Source organism: Bactrocera dorsalis, chromosome 3, assembly GCF_023373825.1.
Source record: "Bactrocera dorsalis isolate Fly_Bdor chromosome 3, ASM2337382v1, whole genome shotgun sequence".
In the NCBI taxonomy this organism is placed as follows: Eukaryota; Metazoa; Arthropoda; class Insecta; order Diptera; family Tephritidae; genus Bactrocera; species Bactrocera dorsalis.
In genome coordinates this window covers 64,891,639-64,912,666 of record NC_064305.1, presented here as the reverse complement: position 1 = coordinate 64,912,666, position 21,028 = coordinate 64,891,639, and the positions used below count along the sequence as shown (strand labels likewise).

The following is a 21,028-nucleotide window of genomic DNA, read 5'->3' as shown; positions in this document are numbered from 1 at the left end:
GGTCTTACCAACGGAGTAGAGGTATTCCTCTTCCTCTGCTTCCCCCGGGGATACTGCGTCGAATACTATTAGAGCTGAAATGTTTTCATCCATTCGGACGACATGACCTAGCCAAAGTAGCCGCGGTCTCTTAATTCGCTGAACGATGTCAATGTCGTCGTATGTATATCTCGTACAGCTCATCATTTCTCGACTGTGCTATTCGCCATTGCCAATGCCAATCTTCCGCAGAACCTTTCTCTCGAAAACTCGTAAAGTTGACTCATCAGATGTTGTCATCGTCCATACCTCTGCACCATACAGCAGGGCGAGGTTGATGAGTGACTTGTAGAATTTAGTTTTTGTTCGTCGGGAGAAGTAGCACCTACAGGCAAGAGTTATCCTGCGTTGGATTTCGTGGCTGACATAGTTGTTTGTGTTAATGCTGCTTTCAAGATAGACGTAATCTACGAAGGATGGACTACTACTATTCTTGTTCGAAGAAAAAATTCAAGTGCTGCCAAATTATCGATTTTAATATCACCAACTTAAATTGTTTCTTTGAATTACTATTTTTAAACAATCTTATATTGTATAAGTGCATACAAGACGGACTACTGCACAGTGGTTTAGTTAATTCTATTCTACAATTTATAATACATGGTCAAAAATAATAAAAATGGAGAGAGTCTCACCACCTTTAACTTTAATCTTTAACATTCTACTCTCATTATACAAATATTCAGTACAATAATATATTTTCGAATTCATTACAATAAAAATTTAATAATTTTTTTTTACATTTACGTTTCCAAAAAGACGTTTGAGCTTGCTTACACACACCTGTCTGCAATTCTCCCACTGTGACACTGACAAGTGACGCGAGCCAAAAGATTAGAATCAAACGAGCAAGAATGATTGCGTAAGCTCTGCTGCCAAATATTAAAACGGTCAGCTGTTAATCACATGTGCCATAAGGCTATCTCGCTCACACCAACAACACAACATAAATATACATATATGTATATATAGGCATATATTTTTACGACTATGTATGACAATTTGATTGCATTTGTCATTTTAGCATTCTGCACGCAGCTTTTTGTAATTTTTTCACGCAGCAAAATCGCTTGTTATTTTTGTTTTTTTCTAAAAAATCAAGTAGTTAATATTATTAATTTTGAGATTTTTGCGTTTGGCCAGCAAACAGCGAAACGTTGAAATATTTTGACATTTCGGCATTTTGCAGACATTTTTAAGCTATTCTAAGCGAGCATTTTAATGGCTTTCGAGCAGCTTTTCAGCGCTTACAAGTGATTACTATAAACACCCATGCGCACGCCTATTAAATTGCTGTGCGGTTGCTAAGAAAAAACGATTTGAGGAGGGGGAAATAAGACACAGTTAATCGGTCAGTCAGCCAGTCAGTCATCCGGTCGCCCAGTCATTAAACACACATATATGTACCATATATATTTGCCACACAAACACATACACACACAGGAAAGGCAATTAACCACATTAATTTATCGTTGCAAATCGAGCACGAAACGCACGCGCATGCGTAGCAGCCACCAAGCTTACTTATATGTTGGTACCAGCAGCCTAACTTTTGCTATTGCTTTTGTTTTTTTTTTATTCTCCTCAACATTTTAATGGCGTATCTCGCGCCCGCTTTTACAGCTAAAGGCATTTATAGCCTCTGTTTTGTGGTGATTTTGTAAGATTCGCTTAGAAATCGCTTGTTGTTTGCCTAATCGCCTATTCACTCAATGTCGTACAAAACGCTCCTGATACGGTACAAGGCGTGGCCACACTTCGGTATGGCAACTGTTAAAGAGCTTACGTTTGTCGCCGCCTGCCAGCTTTTGGTCAGACTTAACTGGTCACAACGTCTCGCAAGTTGTTAACGTGATTGGAGGCAGTTAACAGTATTTGATCTATTTTGATTTGTAGTTGTTTTGCACTCTCCTGTTTTTAAGCACAACAAATGCGTTGACAGTCTTAACTGTTGGTGCTTTATTGGTCATTTCACAAAAAAAAAGAATATATTTTGTAGAAAATAACAGGAAAATTATAGCGATTTCGTCGTTAATGATAGAAAATGCTTTGATTTGTATCACCCAGATAGCCTTTAGTTAGACCATATGCGCAAATTGATGCCTTAGTGTGTGCTGAATCGAACAAACAGTTGGTATAAATTAAATATATGCAATAAATATTATGTCTAATTAAAAGGAGAAAATTATAAATGGGCAATTTTCTGAAGCAAACTCTCTTATATGGAATTCAACTGAACACTAGTTTTTTACAAAGCAAATGCTTTGCTAATTACACCTATGTACTTATGTTAATAGATTAACAGCTCTAGAAGCGTTGGATGATATTTTTTAAAGTGATGCTTCCCTATCAGTTACTTGATAACCTCTGGGGGTTCTACAAGAGTATGCTCCGGTCGTGAAACCTTCTGTAAGTCGTCATTTCTATCGAGCGTATTGTGTGAAATATTAAAGCCCACCGTCAACAAACTGATTTATTTGTGTGGCTTAAGGCCTGGAAAATCTACAATCGACCAGATGCCGAAAAAAGTAACAAGATGTTTTCATCTCGCCTTCCTCCATACAATTTCACAAAGAGCAACGACCAAAAGATTTAGCCGCAACGTTTGTGAACCTCTTGCACGGTGTCCATTCAAAACACCTACAATTGTGGCGATATTGACTTTGCTAAGAACAATTAGTTCAGAAGACCTGCAACGGTTCTCTGGCCAGAAGAATGTCGCAGTCGTACAAATTCTGGTTGCTGAGCAACGCTTGCCGAGCTCACGAGAAATCCATAAGCCCAGCGGTAGAACGCAGAAGGAAAATGGAATAGCGACTTGCTTCCAATCTGCTAAAATTGTGGTTAGGGTGCAGGGTTTTGCAGTTTTCGGCGATTCCACTGTTATCGGACACCCAAACAAGTCTATTTTGCCAACATCTTTTTCCAAACTCATTTTCGGGTTATACTCGTAGTAATAGGTGAAATAGCTTTATTTGGTTGCTAAAAAAATCGATTATCTGAATCTGAATGTCCTTGATATAATGTGGCCACAGTGGATAGAGTGACAAACGTACACGATCTTAGAGATTAATTTTACCGATGCACCACTGTATTCTTCAGATTTGGCTACTACTCTTCATACCTGGAACAGGTTGGTTTTTGAGATATCTGAAACGATCCGTATACAGTTTTTGTATGGAAAATCTTTGTATTTGATGAAGTATCTTCACGTATTTGCCGTGTATTGTTGTCCAAGGAACGTTACAATCTCCGAAGAAATTATTTAGATCGGACTACTATAGGGCATATCACTCTTTTACGGCAAAATTCGTTATTTTATTCAACATAGTTCCCTTCCAGGGTAATACACTAATTTTAGCAACCCTCCAACTTTTCGATACCATTTTTGTAGTACGATTTATCCTTTGCTTCAAAATAGGCCTCAGTTTTTTCGATCACCTCTTCATTCGACGAAAATATCTTCCCACCGAGCGTTCTTTTTTGAGACCTGAGAACAGAAAATAGTCACTTTGGGTCCGATCTGGAAAATAAGGTGGATGCGAAACCAACCCAAAGCCCAACTCATACATTTTTGCCATCGATTTCACTGACTTATGACACGGTGCATTGTTTTAGTAATTTTCTGTTTCTTCAAATTCGACCGCTTTTCGCCTTCGTCCTTCAAACGGTCCAATAACGCTATGTAATAGTCACTGTTGCTTGTCCTTTCTTTTCATGGTAGTCAATAAAAATTATTCAATGCGCTTTCCAAAATATAGACACCCTAACCTAGCCAGTCGACTGTTGCATTTTCCACGCTTTGGAGCGGGTTCATTGTGTGCAGTACACTAGGATGATTGTTCATTGAATTTCGGAGAGAAATGAAGGAGCCATTTTTCATTCATTGTCACATATCGACTCAAAAATACTGGTTTATTACGTCTGAACAGCTCTAAACGCTACTAGGAGTCATCATTCCGTCGTCGATTTGGTCAAAAGTGAACTCGCGCGGCACCCACTTTGCACAGAGCTATTTCATACTCAAATATTCGTGAGGGATATGATGTACACGTTCAGTTCATATCCTTGGAGTACCTGCTATCTTAGACAACTTCACTTTACGGTCACCCAAAATTATTTTGTGGACTTTTTTGATGTTTCCGAATGTAAGAACCTCTTTTGGGCATCCACCGCGTTCACCGCCTTCGCTGCTCATTTCATAACAATCCTGAATGCTTGAGTCCGTAAACTTGTCATCAGACCAAGTGTTTGCTTCAACTTACTTCTATCAACACTCGAAATTCGTTTTTATCCATTTTTTTCACAAAAACAAAAGTTGTTTCACTCAAATTGATATAATTTACCAACTAATGACCGGACAGCTTTCAAATTTATACACGCGTCTTTTGAAGGTTTATGCTAACTAAAAATTATATAGATTTATTTCTAGTAGCGCCTTCTATGTGTCAGGCTGATGACTTTTCAAATTGACCGTTCAAAATGAAGTTTTTGCATGTCCAGCCTGTGACTTAAATCGACCTCTCAGATGCCATACAAACTGATTGATCTTCACTGATTGATTAAAATAAAGATTTTGTTTGAAAACTTTTGTATTTGAGGCCACTGACTCCGAATTTCGGTAGTAAATTTTAATAATTTCGACTCGTTTTTTGGATCGTCTATATTTCCATGATGAAATGGCAAACCTTACGGAAGAGAAATGTCAAAAGAGCGGGAAAAAATATATCTCTAATGCAACACTCGTTAGTCATATAATCATTTGAAGTTAAGCGCAACAAACTATTATGAAATTAGCCACTAAATGCCATTTTCCGCGTATGATTTTGGCTGGCGTTCAAGCCAAGCTACCAAAACTCGAGTTCAAAGCCAAGAGGAACCATTTACAAACATTAAATCTGACTTTTTTTGTGCAGTGTTATATGTACATACGTGTATACTAAGTTTACAATTTCACTATTGAAACTTTCCCTTTCTACTTAAGTAAGTATGAGTACAGAATTTGACGGTTTAATAGAAGCCAATTCCTGTTTCAATTTCCAAAAATATTTTCACAACAGTCCGAAACGTCGAAATTGCAAAAAAACATAAATTTTTTACACGTCATTTACAGACGTTCGACGCGCTTTGTCGCGCAACTCCTGCGCACACAGCGACATTACGACATTATCAATCACTTTGTCTATACACGATTGCATAATGCCACACAAATCACAAATCAAGTGAGTGAAAACTGAAATGGACAGTCACATAGCGACACGCTGACCACTTTTTTGATTGCAATAGAAATGCAGGAAACGATTACGTATATTTGGTTAGATGAAAGTGAAATGTTGCTCATACGCCAGCGCGTACACATGGCAACGACAACGAACATGTCACTGCGCGCATGTGCAGAACAGGTATCATCTTCACTGCGCAAATGACTCTATCAGCTATAAATTTTAATGTACAAACATGTAGAAATTGTACTTAAAAAGTGGACGCGACTCAATAAATTTTCGTTTATGTTTTTCTTTGTTTTGTGTACGCACCAATTTGCCGCTTTCGGCTTCCTGGACACTGTGACAAAGGCAGCTAACGCGCTTGCCAAATAGAGATGCGCCGTGCGCGCAAAGTGTTGGCTAACAAACGCTGTCGCCTGAGAAAACAAAAAAAAATAACAAAAAAAAAGCTTTTCAATGCGCAAACGCATAAACGGCTTTTACAGGAGTCCGGTTGGCAGTTTGTTAGCCGTCCAGCACATAAATATTTGCACAGTGCAGGTGGACAATTAAGTAATCCATTGCATTTAGGGAAACGCGCCATGTCATGCGTGTAACTTTCCAAAATCAAAATGCACACATGCATGCATTGTATGCAACAGAAGACTTAAGCAGCAAACCCGCTTGCGCCTGTAACCACCGGCGCACAAAGTGAGCATTGTTGGAGGAGACATTTAGTAAATGATGTTTTTTGTAAATAAGATAATAAAAGCAATGCTAATTATGATGGGAAGATGTGTGCAAACAACAACAAATAATAAAATGCAACATTAATCGCTAACAAGCTGTCAAATTAAGCGGCAAAGAAATCACCAAGCGGCGGGAGCATGCATACAAAGCTCAAACACAAAAACTTAGTGGAGATAAAAGAAGGATAAAAGAAAAAAATCACATCTTTGTGCCAAATTGTGTAAATTTTAAATCGTTATGAGAAATGTTGTTAGAACCACTTTTAAGACATTTTTAATTAATCGATTTTTTAAATTAAAAAACTATCATTAGATTTAAAAAGAAAATATTTCATTGAAAAACATTTTTAATAAAAAAAACTATTAAATTAAAAAAAAAAAATTTTAACAAATTAATTAACTTAAAAAATTATGAAATTAAAAAAAAATTTTAAATTTTAAATAAAATAATTAAATTTTGAATTAAATATAATATAATTAATTGTGTATTATTTAATAATATTCAATAAATTAATTTAATTAAAATTTAAAATTTTAAAAAAATTTAAAAAACAATATTGAATAAAATAATTAAAGTGAAAACAAAAATATTACATTAAAGGAAATATTAATTTAAAAAAATTACTGATTTAAAACGAATAAAAAATTACAAAGAAATATCAATTTAGTATAAAAGGTTATGAGATTAAAAAATATATTTTTAAAATATAAATTAAATTAAAAAATTATAGAAATAAAAACAAAAAATATAATATTAAATTTTAAATAAATTAATTTAATTAAAGCTGAATGAATTTAAAAAAATATAAATAAAAGAATTAAATCAAAAACAAAAATAGTACAATAAACGAAATATTAATTTAAAAAAATGCTGAGTTAAAAAGGATAAAAAATTTACAAATATATATAAAAAATAAATCTAGTTAAAAATTAAATTTACAACAAATTATGAATATACAAAAAAATTTTATGCGATTAAAAAAAATAATTTTAACAAATACATAGAATTAAAAAATTATGACATTAAAACAATTATTAAAAATTAAATTAAATAAATAAATTTAATTTTAATTTAATTAAAACTTAATTAACTAAAAAAAGTATTACAAAAAAATTTAAATAAAAACAAAAATATTACATTAAACAAAATAATATTTAAAAAATACTGAATAAAATAAATTAATAAATTTACAAAAAATTAATTATCATAAAAAAAAATTATGAAATTTATAAAAAAATATCAAAAAGAATATTAAATTTACAAAAAATTATTAATATAAAAAAGGTTATGAGATTAAAAAAAATATTTCAAATTAAAATTAAATAAATTTATTAAAAATTCAGTAATTTTTTTAATTTCATAATGTTTTTATTTAATTTATTTGATAAAAATATATTTTTTTTAATTTTGAATAAATTAATTTAATTTTAATTAAAAAAAACAAATACATTAATTAAAAAAATTAAATGAACAAAAAAATATTAAATTAAAAAAATAACACTTCTTAACAAATGCTAGATTTAAAAATATAATTATATACGTTTATAAATAACACTTGAGGTCTCGCATGAATTTGTGGCAAGAACGTCAACTCGACTTCTAAGCCACCACCACAGAATAAACATCTACATTTATTTTCCCAAAGTTTCACTTTTCAATTGTTTCTGCGAGAATTTCTCACTCATTAACAATAAAAACAAATTGTTGCACATTTTTCACATGTTTTAATGGACAATACTTGTTTAGCAGCCGCCCGCCTGACGCACCCCTATGCGTTCCATTGCACTTTGACGGCTTGTCAACAAGCATTGTTTGCGCTAAATTTTTCAAAATGCCTGCATTTAGCAACATTTTCCAGTCACAGTCACAATATTTACATACAACAATAGTTTACATTTGATATACACATACACACATAAAAATGCATTTAGTTAGAAATCATAGTTATTTAGTTGTAATTATGTTGTATAAGCTTGCGCATGCATTTAAGAACGACAAAGTAGCAGCTAAGCACATTCACAACAATAACAACAAACGTATGTAGAAAAATTACTCGACCTAACTGCTTGACAATTTAATTTGAATGAGTGTAAATTGGTACGCAATGATTGCATTGTTTTGTGGCATTTCGAAATTTATTGTGGCACAAGGCTGTGTGTTGCATGAACAACTATCACTGGTGGGGGGAGAAAACAAATAAGGGGACAAAAAAAAAAATAACGCGCAGTATGTATGCAGTAATATATAAAATATAAGAAAAATTATACAATAATATGAGTTTAAAAATCCAAACTTTAAAATAAACTAAAATAAAAAAAAAAAATAAAAAAAAATTAAAACAAAATATTTTTTTGTATAAAAAAATAAATAAATAAAAATTTAACTAACCGATTCTTCACAATTCTTCACATTTACGGTAACCAAGTTTCCATACAAGAACTTGATTCTGATCGGTCAGTTTGTATGGCAGATATGTGCTATAGTGATCTAATCTGAATAATTTGTTCGAAGATTGCACCGTTACCCTGAACAATAGTCCATGCCAATATAAGTGCCATACAAGGGCTTGATTCCGATCGTTCGGTCAAATTTCTGACAATATTGCAGTCAACTTCAAATGTATCATATATTATGATAAAAAGGTACCCGGAAATTGTAATTAAAGAACAAAGAGTTTGTCTCAAATTTAGTATCTCTAACCCAATTTCGTATGAGTGATTGCGAATATTGGAAAAGGCTTTCGGCGATTCAGTTTATCAAGAACACAATGCAAAGCCTTCAAAGATGGCCTTCGACTTCTTCAACTGATTAAAGTATTACAAAAAGTGAAGGATATAGTACTGGACCTCTCTTGCGAGTCCGTTCGAATGATTTTGGTGCAAGATTCGAGTATGAAGTGCGTTCTTTCTCGACTCGTCCCGATAAAGCTAATAAATAATTCTAAACTATTTCATAGAGTTGCCACCCGACTTCAAATAAAAAACTGTTTTAAAAAAGGAAGAAGCAAAAAAAGTTCAGTAAAGTGTGGGATAAAACTTTAGACGCTACTTCGTATGTTTAAATTTTTAGTAAACGTTGAAGAGGGTTGCCACTTCTTTTGATGTTCAACTATATCGGAAAAATTTAGATGTATGTAGAATGTAAAGTTATTGTAATTTAGCAAAATATTTTGCTTGAAATCATTACTATGTGCAAGGTGTGCTTAGAAAATAACGGGAATTTTAAATTTCGCGGGTTTAGAGAGTTCAGTTGTCAAAATCGTTTTTTTTTATTTTGTTGATACATGTGCATGCTCATATTCTGAAGGCGATAACATTAATGTAGACAAATAAATAAATAAAAAAAAAAATCCGGTTTTTTTTTTTGAACACCCCTCATACCTAAATATTTTAATAAGTTTTGATATGAAAGCTTTACATTTTAACAAGAAATACTCCGGTAAAAACACCTAAAATAGCATATGTTCATTTTATGACTGAAGTAAGTACTCAGAAGTCAGTAATTATCACTTGCTTAAGAAGCATCGTCTGTGTCTTACATACATACTTGTATATTCATTGCCCCGAGCTGTACATCCATTACATCTGCTAGAAGCAACATTTACATAAAAATGTTTAACAAATTAACAGACACACTTTTGCAGTAAATTAATTTTTTTTCCTTCAATTTATATTTTTTTATAAATTTTCATAATATCGGTGACACATTATACGTGATTATGACGCTGGTAGCTGCCAGCATGACGATGCGTAAGCTACCGCTGACAACTTCAATTAAGCGCAGCCGCTACCGCCAACAACATCGCTGTGACTTGTTTGAATACTTCTTTTTTTAAACTTACAACGACGGACAGTTTGTGGTCATTCTGAGCGCGAGTGTGTATAAAAATATCAAAAATATCTGCATAATGATAAACCAATAATGATTTGACACGCGTTGGCTGTCGCAAAGTATTAGTAAAGCTCTCTGCTATTATTGGGGGTGTGTTCGTGAAGAAGATAGGTAGAAGATAGTTTTTATTTAGATAGAAAGAGAATATGTAGAATTAAATATTAAAAAGTTTAATTAATATTTAAAAGTGCCGACAACTTACGAAGAAAGAGAAGAAAGATTTATCAAAGCAATGTTTTGATTGGTTTTCTCAGTGAAAGCTTATGCAGTTTTATAGCCTCTTCTACATAGTACATTATCAATTTGAATTATAAATGAATGTATTAAAATAATGAAGTTATGACTGTCAACATTGACTGGAGATACTTCGTATTGTCCTCGTTCACAACCAGATTCAAACACTTCGCTTGCTTATCCAAACTGGAGAAAGTGGAGCTAACGGCGCGGTTGTTGAGGCCAATGATATCAACATCATCGAAGTACGCCAGCAGCTGTACACTCTTATAGAAGATTGTACTTACTCTATTTAGCTCTGCAACTCGTATTATTTTTCCAGCAACGGATTAGAGACGTCACTCGATAGGGAGTATCCCTGTCTGAAACTTGGCTTGGTATCGAACGGCTCGGAGAAGCACTTCCCGATTCTGACGGAGCTTTTGGTGTTGCTCAACATCAATTTGTACAGCTGTATTAGCTTTGCGTGGATACCAAGTTCAGATATAGGGGCATAGAGACAGTTTATTTTCATGCTGTCGCTTTAAAATCGACGATGAGGTGGTGTGTATCGAATATTTTTCAAGATTTGGCGAATGGTGAAAATATGGTCGATTGTAGATTTTCCAGGTCTAAAATCACACTCCTAAGGTCCAATCACTTTGTTGACGGTGGGCTTCAGTCTTTCACACAGTACGCTCGACAAGACCTTAAATATTAAGGAGGCGCGTCTCCCTTTTTGTGGATTGGGCAAAGCACACCTAAATTACAATCGCCAGGCATGCTTTCGTTTGACCATATTCTACAAAGAAGCTGATGCATATTTGAATAGCTCGGATGGCAATCCATCGGCTGCCGCAGCTTTCTTGTTCTTCAGACGGGTGATTGCTATTCGAACCTCTTCCTGGTCAGGCAATGGAACGTCTGCTCCATCGTAATTGAATGGGGAAATGGGTTCTTTATCTCCTGGTGTTATGCTTTCGTTGCCATTGCCAGAAGTGTTCCCTCCATAATTTCAGTAGACTCTGGGCATCAGTCACTAGAGTATATTGAAACCTTCTGTTAGTCGCCGCATCTGTTCGTAGAATATCCTTTCATTGGTGGTGGTTTCTACGTGGCGGGTCTCAAACCCAGCGCATAGCTCTGAAGAAGATTGCAAAATCGTCGCAAGTCCCAAAAATTGTTTCTAATTTAAAAACTGCAATTTAGAGACTTGTGACTGTATTAATGTATGGAGTTCCGATACTAGTCTCTCAGTTTTGAGATATCGATCTGAAATTTTGCACACGAACTGCTAATTTGTCGAAACCGCCAATATCGAAACACTATAGTATATAGCTGTCATACAAACTGAACGAGCGAAATCACGTTTTCTAAGGAATCTTTTTCAGTGAGCGAGGTATCGAATCGGTCGAAATTTAGCATGAATAATTGTCAAAAGCAACCTCTGAAGGAGTGATATAGATCGGACCACTATAGCATAAAGCTACCATACATACTGGCCAATCAAAATCAAGTTTTTGCATGGAATCTTTTGTATTTGTGAAGGGTATGCTAGCTTTGGTGCAACCGAAGTTAACGTTTTTCCTTGTTTTTCTACAAAAATTTAAATTTCAATGTTCACACATTTTAAACAGCAATTTATAAAGTGACAAATAATAAACATTTCCTCATCATTACAACATGCAGCGCATAGCAGTTGAAGCAAAAAAATATTCGAATACATGTACTTGTAAATACATATATAATATTGTACACATATATGCATACATACATGCGTGTACGACAGTATTAATGCTGCAGATTATGGTCACCAACGCTGCCGCCGCTTGAAGAAAGACCTGTCGCCTGGCATCTAAGCATGAATGGACGCTTTTGCTGGCGCAGCTGAGTCTGAAGCCCGTCGCTCCACTGCCCCAAAAGATAGTAAAAGTAAATAAAACGCAACAAGATTTTATCTATAATGCATGCAACATGTGTCGGCCTTATTTGTGGCAACAAGCACGCGCAAACACGCAAGAGCGCAAGTGCTTTCTACATATGCATGTATGCCTGCAACGCTAGGCGGAGCAATAGTTTGCATGCGTTGCACGCTTACGCGTTGATTGGTTAATTACGCATTAGCGATGCCACTTAATTATCCTGTCTGCCTGCTTGCTGGCCAGCCTGCTCATTTGGCTCGGCCGCCTAGCCGCCGCGCGCACGCTCAGACCGCTGCCGTTGCAGGTGTTTGGGGCGCGTTTGGCGCCGCACGACGGCCGGGCGGCGGGTAGGCGGCCAGGCGGCCAGGCCCACTAAGCAACACATTTATTTTGCTGTGACAACACGTCAGTGTAACGGCGGCTGGGCTGCGCCTCAGGCTGCGACTGTGACTGTGGCTACCGCAGCGGCGGTGCATCAATGCAGCGCCCATTGCATGTCCAATTCAACACGTTTGCCGCAGGCAGGTGACGTTGTTGATTTCAGGCTTTGCCATGTTATTTATTGAACTTTTAATCGTGTTATCTCATTTGTTGAAAATGCGCTCCTGCTGAGAATGTTGCTGCTATTGCACGGCGCAATGTCGACAGTGGCCGCACTGTGGCACACAGTGATGACAACGTAGCCAAATAACGGCGCAATGCGCGCGAAGACGAAGTACCGCGTTTATATGTTTAATACAGTTGCCGCCAACAAAAATAACAACAACAATAACACTACTACTGCCGGCAAGTAAGCAAGCAGCTCAGCAAACGACACTTGTGGCAGTCAGTTGGCGTGCGGCAAAGAAATGCGATAAAATTAGAGTTTTATTCCTTTCAAGTTTTCCGTTAGTTGGCTTGAAAGATTTATTGCCAATGATAATTAAATTAAGTATGGAGTTCTTCCTGAAAAGTAGCAATAAAATTGGTAGCATAGTTAACGGCATAGCACCAACAACAACAACAGCGCTATATGCGCTTTATAGCTAAAGAAAATAAACAAAAACGAAAAAAAACAGAAATTGTTATTATAAAAATAACAACAACCATAGCATACCATAGCTTTCCTCCACGTTTGGTTAGTAGGCAAATGCATTTCTTTATTTATGAGCATAAAAGTGTCCACACACAAATTCAAAATTATCTACGAAATGTATAGGCGATTAGACACCTCATAGCAATCATTAAATTGTAAAATTTTTTAAATCTAGAATTAATTTGCACGCATACTTGTCAACCGGTAATTACAGTAATAAGCTTGCCACATAACACCGGCGAACGGCGAATTTGTCACAGCGAAATTTGTGCTGACAAAATACCGACAAATCATTTCGGGTTGGACTTTCGTACTTTTCACAGTTATAGCGAACGTTTTAAACAAATAATTGAGTTGGGCAGGTGCAATGGATAAGTATAAAGAAACAATTATATCAAACTTTCGATATTAGTCTCTATGAACCTGCGATTACAATACTAAGCAACTATTTTGTTATACTCAACATGCACTTCCCAGCTGCTCGGTCTTTCCCGATTCTAACTGTGCTTTTGGTGTTGCTCAACGTCAGCTTATTATCTTTTTTGACATCAAGGGTATCGTCCACCATAAATTTCTACCTTCTGGACAAACCTTCAATGCCAATTTTTACGCGGAAGTCCTCAAGCGACTCAAACGAAGGGTCAATCGTGTCCGACTAGACATCGCAGCCGATTGGAAATTGCACCACGACAACGCCCCTGCTAACACTGCTTTTCTTGTGAATCAAAGCCGACTTCCCAACGCTTCCGCAGCCGCCCTACAGCCTACATGTGCCCTCCGGACTTTTCTAGTTTCGTTGCATGAAAAGGCCGATGAAAGGGGATCGAAGCAGCATTTACCTCGGCTCTCAAGGCTTTCGTGACGCCTTCAATGATTGACAATCGAGCTGGCAGCGCTGCATCGACGCAGAAGGAACCTATTTTGAAAGTTTTTAAAGAATTGTAACGATTTGTTCAATAATTTTTTTTAAACCGTCTCAGTCCAATTACTTTCCGAACAAACCCTGTAACTCGGCCGGCAATCCATCGGTCCCTGCCGCTTTATTGTTCTTCAGACGGGTAATTGGTATTCAAACTACTTCAAAGTCGGGCAGTGGAACGTCTGCTCCATCTTTATCGATTGGGGAAACGGGATCGCCTTCTCTTGGTGTTATATTTCCACTGCCTTTCAGCTAAATTAAAAAGTTTTCCTTCCATAATTTCCGTACGCTCTGGGCATCCATCACTGGATCACCTCTGAGGGATCTACAAAAGTATGTTCCGGTCTTAGAATCGGATCTTTTTGTAGAATTTTCGAGCATTACCCCTTTTTTAAGTAAGTAAGTGTATTAAGTATGAATCAAATTGATCTTAATATTGTCCTACGTCTCATACTCCTAATATAATGACTTCCAATTATTTTGTTGACTTTCGCCTCAAACTACTATATTTCAGCTCTAAAGATTTGCAACACCTGACAGTATTTCCCAGGCTATGACTCTTGCAAGTTTTGTATATGTATGTGTGTGTGTGTGTGTGTATTTCTAACTTGCCAACTAACTAAATTATAAGCCAGCAACATTGTTGCTAATAATTGCGCGGGTTAACGTAGGTGTGGGTAAATTTATTGATGCTGACAGCAAGCCAAACAACAAAAACAAATCATAATACAAGCAATAAACAACAACAACTACATGACGGCATACAACCCATATTTAAATGTTTTACAAATGACTGCAGATTAAACGCTTTGAAAACGACACTTCAGCAACTAAAAAGCAGCGCATCCATCAAACGATTCTAAATTATAGATGCACAAATGGCAGAGAGGCGTGCCCATCGGTCGCACTTGCTGAACTAACATTGGACGTTGGAAGAAAATGCGATAATTTATCATTAGTTATAATTCAGTGCAGTACGCTTTTCTGTCGATGCGCGTTGCAAGTGCGACATTTTTGTTGTAAATTTGTAAATATTTATTCACCAGTATGGCTAACGATTAAGCAAAGCTTACATAGATACACAGACATATATGTATGTATGTACTAAAAGTCGCACGCTTACGGAGGCAAGCGCTAATTGACCAACACAACGGCAGACACCCTGGTCCACGCATACCCTTTGCCCCAGGAAAATGTTGCTTTCATTCATAACCACTCGCAAAAGCAATGGCAATAATGAAAAAAAAAACAGCAGTGATGAATATTGCATAAATAACGTAGATTTTAAATATATGTAAAAACAAGAAAAAACGTTAACTTCGGTTACACCCAAGCTAAATACCCTTCACAGGTTCTTTTATGTTAGTAACTACGTGTTCAATGTGTATGGAAGCTATATGCTATAGTTAACCGATCTGAATAATTTCTTCGGAGATTACATTGTTGCCTTAGAAAATAATCTGTACCAAATTTCGTGAAGATACCACTTCAAATGCGAAAGTTTTCCATACAAAAACTTGATTCCGACCGTTCAGTTTGTATGGCAGCTATATGCTATATTGAGCCGATCTGAACAATTTCTTCGGAGATTACATTGTTGCCTTAGAAAATAATCTATACCAAATTTTGTGAATATATCTTGTCAAATGTGAAAGTTTTCCATACAAGAACTTGATTCCGATCGTTCAGTTTGTATGGCAGCTATATGCTATAGTTAACCGATCTGAACAATTTCTTCGGAGATTACATTGTTGCCTTAGAAAATAATCTATACCAAATTTCGTGAATATATCTTGTCAAATGTGAAAGTTTTCCATACAAGAACTTGATTCCGATCATTCAGTTTGTATGGCAGCTATATGCTATAGTTAACCGATCTGAATAATTTCTTCGGAGATCACATTGTTGCCTTAGAAAATAATCTATACCAATTTTCGTGAATATATCTTATCAAATGTGAAAGTTTTCTATACAAGAACTTGATTCTGATCGTTCAGTTTGTATGGCAGCTATATGTTATAGTTAACAGATCTGAACAATTTCTTCGGAGATTACATTGTTGCCTTAGAAAATAATCTATACCAAATTTCGTGAATATATCTTGTCAAATGTGAAAGTTTTCCATACAGGAACTTGATTCCGATCATTCAGTTTGTATGGCAGCTATATGTTACAGTGGTCCGATATCGGCAGTTCCGACAAATGAGCAGCTTATTGAAGAGAAAATGACGTTTGCAAAATTTCAAAACGATATCTTAAAAACTGAGGGACTAGTCGTATATATGCAACATATACTGATCATGTATATATATACTTTATTGGGTCTCCGACGCTTCCTTCTGGGTGTTACAAACTTCGTGACAAACTTAAAATACCCTGTTCAGGGTATAAAAATTACAGCAAATACAACAAAAACACAAGTGCACAACAACAAATGTAAGACATGACAACACCAAGCCTATAATGAATGTGTTTTAAGGTTTTATAGCTGCTCGCCGGTTAGTTGTCACTGTCGCACAGGGTGTCACCTAGTAACGCACAGCCACACATACAGATGAGCGCTTGTGTGTGTGTATATGACTATTTGGCGCATATGCTGCAGCAGCATTATTTATTTGGAGACATCTAACACACGATGCCCAACACCTCGTCTGCTGCCAATTGAGGCTATTGCAAAAAGCAACAACAACAAAGTTTAAAAAAGCCTGAAAAAACAACAAACACTAACAACAAACTACAAAAAAGAAGCAAAAAACAACAAACACTAACAACAAAACTACAAAAACCAGCAAAAACCAACAAAAAAAAAACACAAAAACCGATTAAAACAACAAAAAACAGAAAAAAAACCAAAAAAACACCATAAAAAGGCGTTGAAAATATTTAGAGAAAAAAAGGCCAGGAGAACGCAACTAGAAATTGGATAGGTTACACGATGACTACTGCTGACAACATGGCCGCGTACATGTGTAGCGAATGTAACCGAAATGTATCTGCATATCGTGTGTATCGCATGTTGTAAGTGTGCTCTATGCGACATGTACATGAATACGCAAGAAAGGAGCAGTTTGAGGTCAGACGCGTACATAAATCACGTTGACGCATTGTGCGAAATTGTGCTCTGATTTTATTTACTTCTACATTTGTTAAGCTTATTTAAAGCACTTTTTAAAGCAGTTTGCTTGTTGCCCGTTGAGCTTTAATGCTCTGAATTAAACAGGCTGGGAATTGGGTATAAATCAGCATCAGCAGAAGGAATTACATTTTTTCAATAATTTAAGGAAAACTAGTTAAAGCATAAAAATATATATCTACAAATTACTATTTACAATGTTTTAGGAGTTATGCGTTAAAAATTTTATGTCTGCTCAAAGCTTACTAGAATAAATAGTGGCGGAAATTGAAATCCGGACAGTTAAAAAGTCGTGGTTTTTCCTTTATTTTTATTTTGTTTGACTAAGTGTCTTAGATTTTGATCTTTTATATTGTGTGTGTTATTATATCCAAAATAAAGTTTTTAATCGTTAGTTAGAGTTAATATTAGACACTCCAAAAATTTGTATAGTGTTCAGCAGTTTTTTTCCTTGCGTACACCATCCCGTTGCTACATAACATGATGAACATGGACTCGTTAGAGAAGATTACTTTCTGTCAATCGACTTCAGTCCAGCTTTGGTGCTTTATAGCCTACCGGAGACGTTGTTGAGGCATTTTCTTAGTCACAAGTGCTTTTTTGCGTGCAATCGAGCGTTCAAACCAGCTTCCAGGAGCTTTTTTCATATAGTTCTGGCAGTGATTTCAGCTTTAAGGTCTTCTATGATTTTTCAACCTTTAGGCTAATATTCTATACTACTTGCGGATTCTGCATAGAAGATGGTTTTCTAACTGCTCCTAAAAATGGTTTTCTACTCAGATAGCCACTGCTTTGAAATTTCTTCAAAGAATCCTCGAAGGCAGACTTCTTGAATTTAGCTATTTCAATTTACGTATACAAATCTATATACTATATGTAAACATATGACTCTTCCACAAAAAAAATACATATATTTGGAAAAAATGTATAACATAACAATATTTCAATTTTTAACAAACAATAAAAAAAAATTCAAATTAGTGAAAAAAAATTTAATAAAAAGTTATATTTTTCAACAAAGAAATTCAATTAGGTATTCACTTATTATCACATTTTTGACTATTTCTCAAACTCCATGGACAGGTTCGTTGCTTAAGTCTTTTGAATGTTTTCATTGGGATTACTATTGCTATTACATACCTTAAAATAAATACGAGAAAAATAACGAGAAATTTAAAATTGCAATTTCGCGAGTTTGGAGTATCAATAGCCCGGCACTGCCCCAGGAAAATCAACCAATTGATTGGTATGTTAAGTATAGTCTTGGTGATATGGGCACCGAAGACAATGAACGCAGCGGACGCCCAAAAGAGGTTGTTACCCACGAAACCATCAAAAAAGTCCCCAAATTTATTTATATGGCTATAAAGTGAAGTTGTTCGCGATATGAGGAACTCTAACGATAACGTGTACCTCTTATCTTTCACGAATATTTGGGTATGAGAAAGCTCTGAGCTAAGTGGGTGCCGCGTGAGTTTACTTTCGGCCAAAAACTATGACGAGTTGATGCTTCGGAGCAGTGTTTGGAAATGTTCAAGCATGATAAATCAGAGTTTTTGCATCGAAATGTGACAATGGATGAAACATAGCTCCATCATTTCACTCCGAAGTCCAAGCGACAGTCATCCAAAGCTTGGAAAAACGCAAAAGTCGGCTGACAGGGTTATGGAGTCTGAATTTTTGGTGTGCGCATGGAATTATTCTTATTCACCACCTTGAAAAAGGAAAGACCACAACGACTTATATATAGCGTTATTGGCCCGTTTGAAGGACGAAATCGACGAAAAACGGACGCATTAGAAGAAAAGAAAATACTGAGTCGTCAAAACAATGCACTGTGTCACAAGTCAGTGAAAACGATGGCAAGAATTCATAAGTTGGTTTTCTGTTGTAGATCTCAGGGTCCTTAGTGAGGGAGCCTTGATGGAGCCAATCCGAAGTAATCGTGGGTCACCGAAACTTTCTCACCAGCTGGTGTTGTACCGTTGGGTTTGGGACCCGGCACGTTAAAATGTAATTCCAATGTAAGGAACACGAAAGCCCTGGATATTGACCTCCCCAAACGTTGACGACCAGAGCAAAATCATAAAGGAACACGATTTACGCATTTGCACCTGGAATGTCCAGTCCCTCTATAGGAAAGGCGCCGCTATCCAGGTGTTGAATGTCTTCAAAAAATTCACTCTATCATTATTCCCGTCCAATTATACGGCACAGAAAAAGGAACCGAGATGAGAAAACACTTGGAGTATTCGAGAGAACTGTTCTTCGCAAGATCTTTGGAGCCAAACGCGTGAGCGATGAATATATTATATATGAATGAAGAAGATAGAACCACGAACTTTATGAGCTATGCGTCGACATGGATACAGTTAAGCACATACAAATTTAAAGAATTCGCTGGTTAGGTCATGTCGTCCACATTGAATGTGATGCTTCACCGAAATCTCCTTCGACTCGAGACCCATGGGTAGGCAATGGAAGCCAAGGCGCCATCGCTTCCAATGGAAGGACCAAATGCTTAGCGACCTATCTCCACTTGGAGTTGTACAACTGACATGACTTCGCATAATATAGGGGAAACTGACGCGTTCCGCGTTCTCAACCCAGAGCTACCCACGGTTGTAGTGCCAAAGAAGAAGAAATGATATGAGTGCCCCGAACTCGCTAACAAGATTGAAGCTCAGTTTTTTCCATTTGCCCTTCAAACAGGAGTAAGGTGTACTTATTCTTTCCGAAGAAGTGCTGGTGTCTCCCTGAGATGAAAAGGGTAGTATAAGCAGAAGAGCGGCGATGGTGCTATATAGCTTATAAAATGAGAAAGTGGCGACGAATTGCGAAGTGGGTGACCAAATAAAGTTTTTTTGCCCATCTTGCCTGGGATTCCTTTAACGTTTTTTTATAAGTCCAATATGAAAAGGGAAACGAATTATTAAAGAGCTTCGTAAGTTAATCTTTTAGTACGTCTAATTGGGCGCCTTTTAAGCAACTATTATTCTTCCTAAACGCTAGCAAATGCTTAGTTTTGTCCTTCTAATGGTGTTCGTGAGCATTTGAGCCACGTGTAAGTTTTGACGAATTAAACAGGACCTTAAGAGCTTTCCAAAACTTTCTCGTTAGTGAGGTTATACATACATATGTATATGTATAGGGAGATCTAATACCGCGATTACGGTCCTGCAACTGGATGGACTAACCTTATATAACACGCTAGTTATTGTTGTTATACTGTAAGAGTAAATTTTTGAATAATTTGAAGCTAAACTACTGATTTCAACGTCTTTCACCAATAAAAAATCCGAGGTTATTCCGGTTAAGTTGACACAACTGTTATGTGAACGTTGACATATCCACTAGGGGCATGCGAATATTCGAAATTTCGAATTATTCGACGCGAATCGAACCGAATTATTCGATTCGAGATTCGACCCGAATATTCGCATTATTCGAATTACTCGAACTATTCGAATTACTCGAACTATTCGAATTACTCGAACTATTCGAATAGTTCGAATAATTCGAATAATTTTAATATTTGACTATTTGCATGATTTTTTAATTAGCGCCAGTAGTATCTGAATCTCTGTCATGCATCTGACGTACATTTGTCATTTTCGTTTAAAATTTTCAAAAAATCAAACGACCCGTATATTCGCATTATTCGAATAGTTCGAATAATTCGAATAGTTCGAGTAATTCGAATAGTTCGAGTAATTCGAATAGTTCGAACTATTCGAAATATTCGATATTTGACTCGAATATCGAATCGAATCTAAGGATTCGATTCGACTCGAATCGAACTGGATTCGCATACCCCTAATATCCACTTAATATTTCTCAAATATCCTAATATTTTAGTATTCACTATTGAAATCCTATGAA

The 21,028-nt window shown here is 36.1% G+C and overlaps 1 protein-coding gene across 1 annotated transcript in view; it reads left to right on the top strand.

Annotated features, from left to right (window-relative positions):
• Positions 1-21,028, top strand: part of LOC105222113 (uncharacterized) — a 210,454-nt gene that overhangs the window by 182,212 nt on the left and 7,214 nt on the right. The gene's annotated exons all lie outside the window — the stretch shown is intronic.